Genomic DNA, 7,352 nt, shown 5'->3' with positions numbered 1-7,352 from the left:
TATAGAAATGGTTACAGTAACGTTCCGAAAAAATTGAGTAATTCTCTATTGAAAATTATGAAAATCCTGAAATTCACAGAAATCACTGCCTATTATAAAACAGAGCTTTATGACTTTAGCCTTGCGGCTTTCACACTCCTCTTCAGAGGAAAATTCACTTATCCCAGATATCTCAGATATCAAAAGGATTAAGCTCTGTTGGAGCCCTTTCCAGGTTTTCGGGCTCGTGGTGTTGGTCGGGTTCAGGTCGCTCCTCGGATCCCTGCTGTAAGTTGGATTCCTGCTCCGTCCGCACTTCCTGTCGGAGCAGACGGTGTTCCTCTGAATTTCCCATGTACTTGCGTACAGTTCTCGCCGTTCCCAGCAGTACCGCCTTCTGCATCACTCTAGAGATATTTTCGTCCAGCTGAAGTTTCCTCAAGTTCTCCAGTAGTTTCTTCGGTATCAGGCCTGTAGATGATATGACAATAGGGATGGTCTTGACATCTTTCAGCTTCCACTGTCTCCTGGTTTGCTCCTCGAGATCTCTGTACTTTGAAATTTTTTCAGCGTGCCTATCTAGAAGATTGTTATTATTTGGAATCGCCACATCGATGAAAAGTGCTGTGTCCTCATCCTTATTGAGCAATATGAGGTTTATATCATTGATATAAAGAAGGAACAACAAGGGCCCAAGGTTTGAACCCTGTGGTACCCCTGATGTGGCTTCGAAGTTTTCAGAAAAAAATTGATTTATCCTCACACACTGAGTTCTCCCACCCAAATAAGAACCAAAAAAAGAAACCAAATGAGGTGAAAAATTGTGTATATGCAGAAGCTTAAACAATATAATGTCATGGGGTACCCTATCGAAGGCTTTAACTGCATCCAGATAAAGCACATCTACTTGAGAATGATTAGAAAAGGCATTCAAGGAATATTCAACAAACTCGATCAAGTTTGATGATGTAGACCTACCAGCAGTGAAACCATGCTGTTGAACTGGGATTTTGTTCTTCACGTGAAACATAATATATTTATATAAGACCGATTCAAACACTTTTGCAATATTTGAAATGATAGAAATAGGCCGGTAATTCACTATTTTTTCTTTTTCACCCGTTTTATATACTGGGCATATGAAGGCTGTTTTAAGACATGTCGGAAAACTAGCTGTTTTCAAGGATAAATTAAATAATATGAAAAATGGTTTCGCAAAAATATCTGCACACTGCCTAATTACACATGCCGGTAAATTATCAGGACCCATACTTTTTTTTGGTTTCAAATTTTGAATAGCCTCTTCAATATCTTCCACAGTTATCTGACTTATATGGAAAAACCCACCACGATCAGCATTGCAAACATTATCTAAACAACCCGGTTCCTGCCTTGTATAATTTTTAGAGAAGTGATCTGCAAATGCATTTACTATTTGTGAACCGTCTGATAAGATTTCACCCCCATACTCCATCTCACCTGGTATCCTAGTGATATCTTTTTTGTTATTGATAAAATTCCAAAACTTTTTAGGGTTTTCTTGAAGTTCTACTTCTACATTCATCAAATATTTTTTATAAGCAGTTCTAATATCTTTTTTAATTTTGGATCTTAATTCATTGAATCTTTCATAGTAACAACTTAGTAAATGCCTCTTATATAGTCTATGATATTTATTTTTTTGTTTTATATTATTAATTATATCACTACAATTGAAAACAGAATCGATAATGCAAATTCAGCTCAGATAGACGATATGAGAGATAAAGAAAAATTATCAACTCCTCTTTTGTAGAGCTCAGAAAGTTCTATAAAAAATCAATGATGCTATATATGTAACTCTCGTGAATAACCCAATTAATCCGTTTCAACGTTATATATTTGATTCGAGAATATTCTCCATTTAAAGAGGTGTTTTGAGCAACCTCAAATAAAGTAACCTCAGTTAAAATACTGAAAGAGTTGAAATTATTATATCAAAATTTTGAAACCATACGATGAGTGGAGAAATGGTTTTAATAAAAGAAATTATTCCTGCGAATGTATTGAAAGAGAAAGAGGTAAGAGAAAGGTTCCGAAAAAATTCAAGAATACTACAAATAATTCTTCGGTACGCTCTTCTATAGAAAATGAACTTACGGGAAGTGTTGATTTCGAGGAAGTGAACAAGTTGATTGAATACAAAAAAGGAAAATTATCTCACTGAGCGGGTACTTATTTTTCAAAAACAAAAATTTTCAGTTATTTTCTGTTGTGAACATACTTCATAAAAATATTTGTTATGAAATTAACATAATCGCTATTTTATTTTTTTGAAAATTTGAATTGTTAGATGGTTTCAAGAATGAAAAAATATAATTTTTGGCTTATTTATTTATTTGAATAATTATAACAGAGTATGGGCACTGAAAAATCTGCTGCTTTGGGCGCTGACTCTCTCAAGATAGTCCTTCAGGATTTGCGGGATGACGTCCATGTGATTGGCGGGTGGTATCGCCGTTATGTTAGACAGCGTTCTTTTCACTACAGAATGGTCTTATTCCTCGTCGTCGCTGATATCGGACAACGCCAATTGTATTCTGAGATCGCTGGAGGAGAAATTAAGGATTAGTTGAATGCGAATCTACGGTTTGGAATGCGGTTCGAAAGCGTTTGACGGAGAGTTACTTACGCTGATGTCCCAGAGATGTTGTGCAAGGTTTGATCGGAAAGTTTTTCATTCTGTTCTGAAAAGGAAAAATAATGGTTACTAGATAAAAATTTCGAATTTTGGTGAAAGCCAGCAAGGTCTAGATCTATTCTCGCAACCAATTACCTCATAGGTGATCAGAAGTTTTCCTAGTTAAAGTTCTGAGCAGCATTATGTGCAATACTTCGACAATACATTTCATATCAATTTACATTGTAGCCTTGAGAAAAAGCTGAATAATGTCCGAAACGTCGGCCAAATGATAAAGAAATTCAGTAGTTCAGATTCCTTAAAATCTCATCATATATGAAAAAATGGACCTTAACGAAACAAAAAGTTTCAACAAGCTGAAAGACCCCGCCAAAAAATCGAATTCCCTAAAATTTTCGCAAGTGAAAACGAACAAGTTTTCGAATGAAAATCAGGTTATTTAGAACCATCACATCGGCTGAAAACTGCCCGTTCGCGGATTTCCATTCAGGCTTCCTGTGATATTGTATTTCAATTTTATCACGTGATTGGCGATTTTCATGTTCCGTTCGACGTCCCTGAATTTTGACTCAAGATTTGAAATGAAGTCTGTGTGTATACGTTGAAATTTCATTGCAAAGACAAATCAGAGAAATTTGGTTTCGAAAGAAATTTTAGTTTCTCAGATGAGTTGAATGTTGGGAGCGTAAATGTGGAGATAAATTATTTGTACTTACTCGGGGTAGAGGAACCTTTACAAAGGGGCATCTCTGATAGCTGAAATTGAAAAAAGGAATTAGTGTTGATCGATGTGTGGTTTCTTTTTCGCCCTATCAATATGAAAAAAATGTAGGATTGAAATAGGAAAAAAATATCTTATAAAACTCACCGTTGCTTTAGGATGATGGAAGATAAATTTTTTTTTGTTAATATCCAACCCCGAAATGGGAACAATAGGCGAAAATTTTGCTTTCATAATGATCATTTCCTTCAGAGCCCTGTCTACTTCGAAGTTCGAGGAAGCTGGACTCTGGTGAAGTAGAGTTTTTCTGTCCTGTAAAATAAAAATCATGTGTAAGTATTAAGGATACCTCGTTTCGATAATGAAATTTACTACGATTTTTGAAAGAGTCTGGAGTTGACAAGAGTTCACTTATTTACCACTCAGAACGTTTATTGGATGGAAATGCTGAGAGGATAATACATGCTGTACGTCGAATTACGAAGGCAATAGAATAATTTAAATAAATCCAAAATCTTTCAGCTCGTATTTCACAGCGAGGCATAATTTTTAGAAGAACTGGTGTTTCATACTTACCGGTACAGGAACGGCTGTACGCCTCACTTGATTATAACTAGGATCACCCATGGTCATAGGACGACGCATTATTAGTGGAGATAGACCATTTACTTTCTGTTTGTAGGCGGCATAGTTGTAGTTAATTTGCCTATTCTTGTGGCCCTGATAAGGGCCGCGTTCGTGGGGTCTGATGTCGAAGGGCCTTTGTTGGTTCGATACGGGGCCGGCTGGACGGGTCATTCGATAAGCAGTAGGACGACCCATGGCCATAGGACGACGCATCATTTGTTGATATGCGCCGTTTCCGCTATGTTCGTAGTTGTTTTTGTTGATTTGCCTGACCTGGTGGCCCTGAAAAGGGCCGCTTTCGTGTGGCCTGCTGTCGACTGGCCTGTGTTGAATCGGTTTCTTCTCGGGCATAAAATGAAAGCCAGGATGGTGGTGGTTATTTTTCTTCATCAACTCGTGCCTGGCTTCAACAGAAGTTGGTCTGCAAGGAAAAATATTGATTAGTATTCTGTTTATATAAAGTAGTTCAGTAAAAGTTTGGGTATTTCAAAAAGGGCTGCACATTGAGATATGACGCGTTGCACGATAAAATGTGCATCAAGATGATTTGAATCTTCCTTGACTGAAGTCAAGGATAACATCTTCATAATGCTCGTCACAAAAATTAAGCAGTGACATTCTACCGATCAATCCTGACAAGTATTTGAAATAAGTTGGAAAAATAGCGTTGTTGAGACACATCTCAATGTCAGTAAGGGTCTTGTGAATTCTACATTTAATTACCTGTTTGCTGGCTGATGGGGTGGCATGTGTGTTCTCGGTTGCACCGCATATAGAGTGGTGAAACCAGGCTGGATCAAGACCTTCTTCCCATCGAATAAATGCTTGGCCCTGCTATACTCTCCCAGTACGCCGTTAATTCTTTTCACCAACGGGTCATTCTTATTTGTAGGAACCTGAGAAAAATTAAAAAAAATTGAGATCAGTTGAAAGATGATTAAAGCAAGGCTACTAGGATAATTTTTCAAAATTATAATGACTCATACAGTTTTGAATTATCATTTCATTATCGAAGATGTTATGATATTGTAAAGTTTCGAAGTTGTCGAAAAAATTAAAATGGGGGGATTTATACGCGAGGACTCCAGGAAATAATGTTGGGGCTTAGAGATCCATATCATTATGTCTACATAAAATATCACTTCTAAAATATTGTGATTAATCTATAGGGAAAGATGATAGAACAAATACTGACTGGCGGATCGAAACTAAAAAAGGTGCGTTTAAGAATCCCCAATCCCGGATTGTGGGTCATAGGCCCATTTTATATTCAAATTGGATACCATCTGATAGGCGCTAAGATGTTCTGAATCTCTTTTTTTGCATTTAACAGAACCTTTCGTGCTTGTGGAAAATGGATCGATATAATGTGTGGAAATTGGTCATGAGAAATACGTGGGTATTTGTTTTGACATTCTGAAAAATACACTTTCGATTGGGTATTGAAATATGCACGGAAAGATGATTTCATAAGGGGCCGTTGTGAGACTGGGTCACATTTCAAGAAGGTGAGAGATCAGACGGTAAATACATCAACAGCTCTTTCTGTTTTTATCCTGATGTGAGCAGTTCTTCCTAGAAGGTGATAATACTAACACCCTGGAATATATCACTAAGGGTACTTGAAACTGATAGGACTCATCGAAAAACACAATAAACTTTTCGAAAGCACATCAGTGGTTATTTGTAAAAATATGTAATAAATGGTTCAAAGCTCACCTTAACTGGATTTCCGAAGAGGGGGGGAAGCACTAGTGGTGTACCTCCCGTATTTTCTTGCATCCAGGCTCTCAACTGTTTTTCCTGCTCCCGCCGGCGTTCCCTGTAAATAACGAATGGGTTAATATTAGGCTCAACAGGTACATGACTGCCAAACAATACAAAGAGCAACAAAAAATTGATGTACGTAAAAAGGAGATAGGCACAAAAATAAGGAATTCAGCGAGAATCGAATTTCATCATCGGTGTCGCAAACTTGATCGGATCTCGTCTATTTTTTGACCTCGAAGTGGTAATCCATGATCTACTTCATTATATCACTACCGTTATCAATTAGTTCGATATCAAGCAGCAGTCCAAAAACTCGTGTTCAGAGGAGAGTCAGTCATTCAGATTGAATAAGAACTATGAGACATTATGATATGTTTTTAAATGTATCCTATTGAAAACAGCTCTATAGTTAGAAAAGCAAACAAGATGAAGAATGTGATGATTGGAATATCAGAATTGTTGAAAATATTGAATCACAATTATGCAACCATACCTTGAGTTTTTTAGATGTTTCTGAGTTTAAGAGATACAAAACTGCAAATTCAACTGGGAAATTAAAAGATATTCCATCTTATTTTCAAAACAATAATATTTCGCAAAAAATCCATATTCGTGAAACAGTATAATGATCCTTGGCTATTTTGATTCTGCATGTAATTTTGAAAAACTAAAAAAATGTAAACCATTCAAAGTTCACACGAATGAATGAAAAAAAATTATATTTGGAAGAGCCAAAAGAGAAAAGAAAGTGATAATTGAAATATTGAATAAGTTGAAAATATCTAATCACAATTAAGAAACCATAGGATAAGTTTCGATATGTTCTCAATTGAAAAGGAAATCGTTTATGCAAATTCAACCTAGAATTCCGAGAACATTCTATCTTATTTTTCGAAAGATTAATACTCTGCTAAAAGTTTATAATCTAAGTAATGTAATGTAATTCTCACGAAACGGTATCATGATTATTTGTTATTTTGAATATGCATGTAATTTTGAGGAACCGAAATGATTTTCTGCTAGTCAAAGTCCACAAAAATGAAAGAAATAAGCCTGTTTTATATTTCAAAACGCAAACAAAAAGAAGAAACAGTTTATTTGATTATTGAAGGGTTGAAAATATCGAATCAAAATTTTGAAACAATACGATAAGTGGAGAAATATTTTCAACGAAAAGAATATCAATTCTGCAAATGTATTGAATTAGTACGGGGTTAGAGTGGCTATTCAAAAAAATTTAAAAAGTGATTAGTGGGAAATATAAGAAACCTGAAATTCAATGGAGACTTGATTAAATGAAAAATATTTCGATGTTATTCTGAATATACACTACTTACATCAACTCCTTGTACCAATTATTAGTTAACTTCATTTTCGAATTTTATCGATACGGTATTCTGAATGAAAAAATTCACAAAACTTTGTCAATGATCTAGAAGACACTAAGGATTTCGCCAAAATTTTCAACTTCTCAAAAGAGCGAACAGAGTTATACTGAATAGAACTTTATCTACTAAAAGAGTAGGGATGCCGAATTTTGAGAAAACTCATCAACTATCGGTCAGGTTTCTACCT

This window comes from Coccinella septempunctata, chromosome 8 (genome assembly GCF_907165205.1).
Source record: "Coccinella septempunctata chromosome 8, icCocSept1.1, whole genome shotgun sequence".
NCBI lineage: Eukaryota > Metazoa > Arthropoda > Insecta > Coleoptera > Coccinellidae > Coccinella > Coccinella septempunctata.
This window is presented reverse-complemented; position numbering follows the sequence as displayed.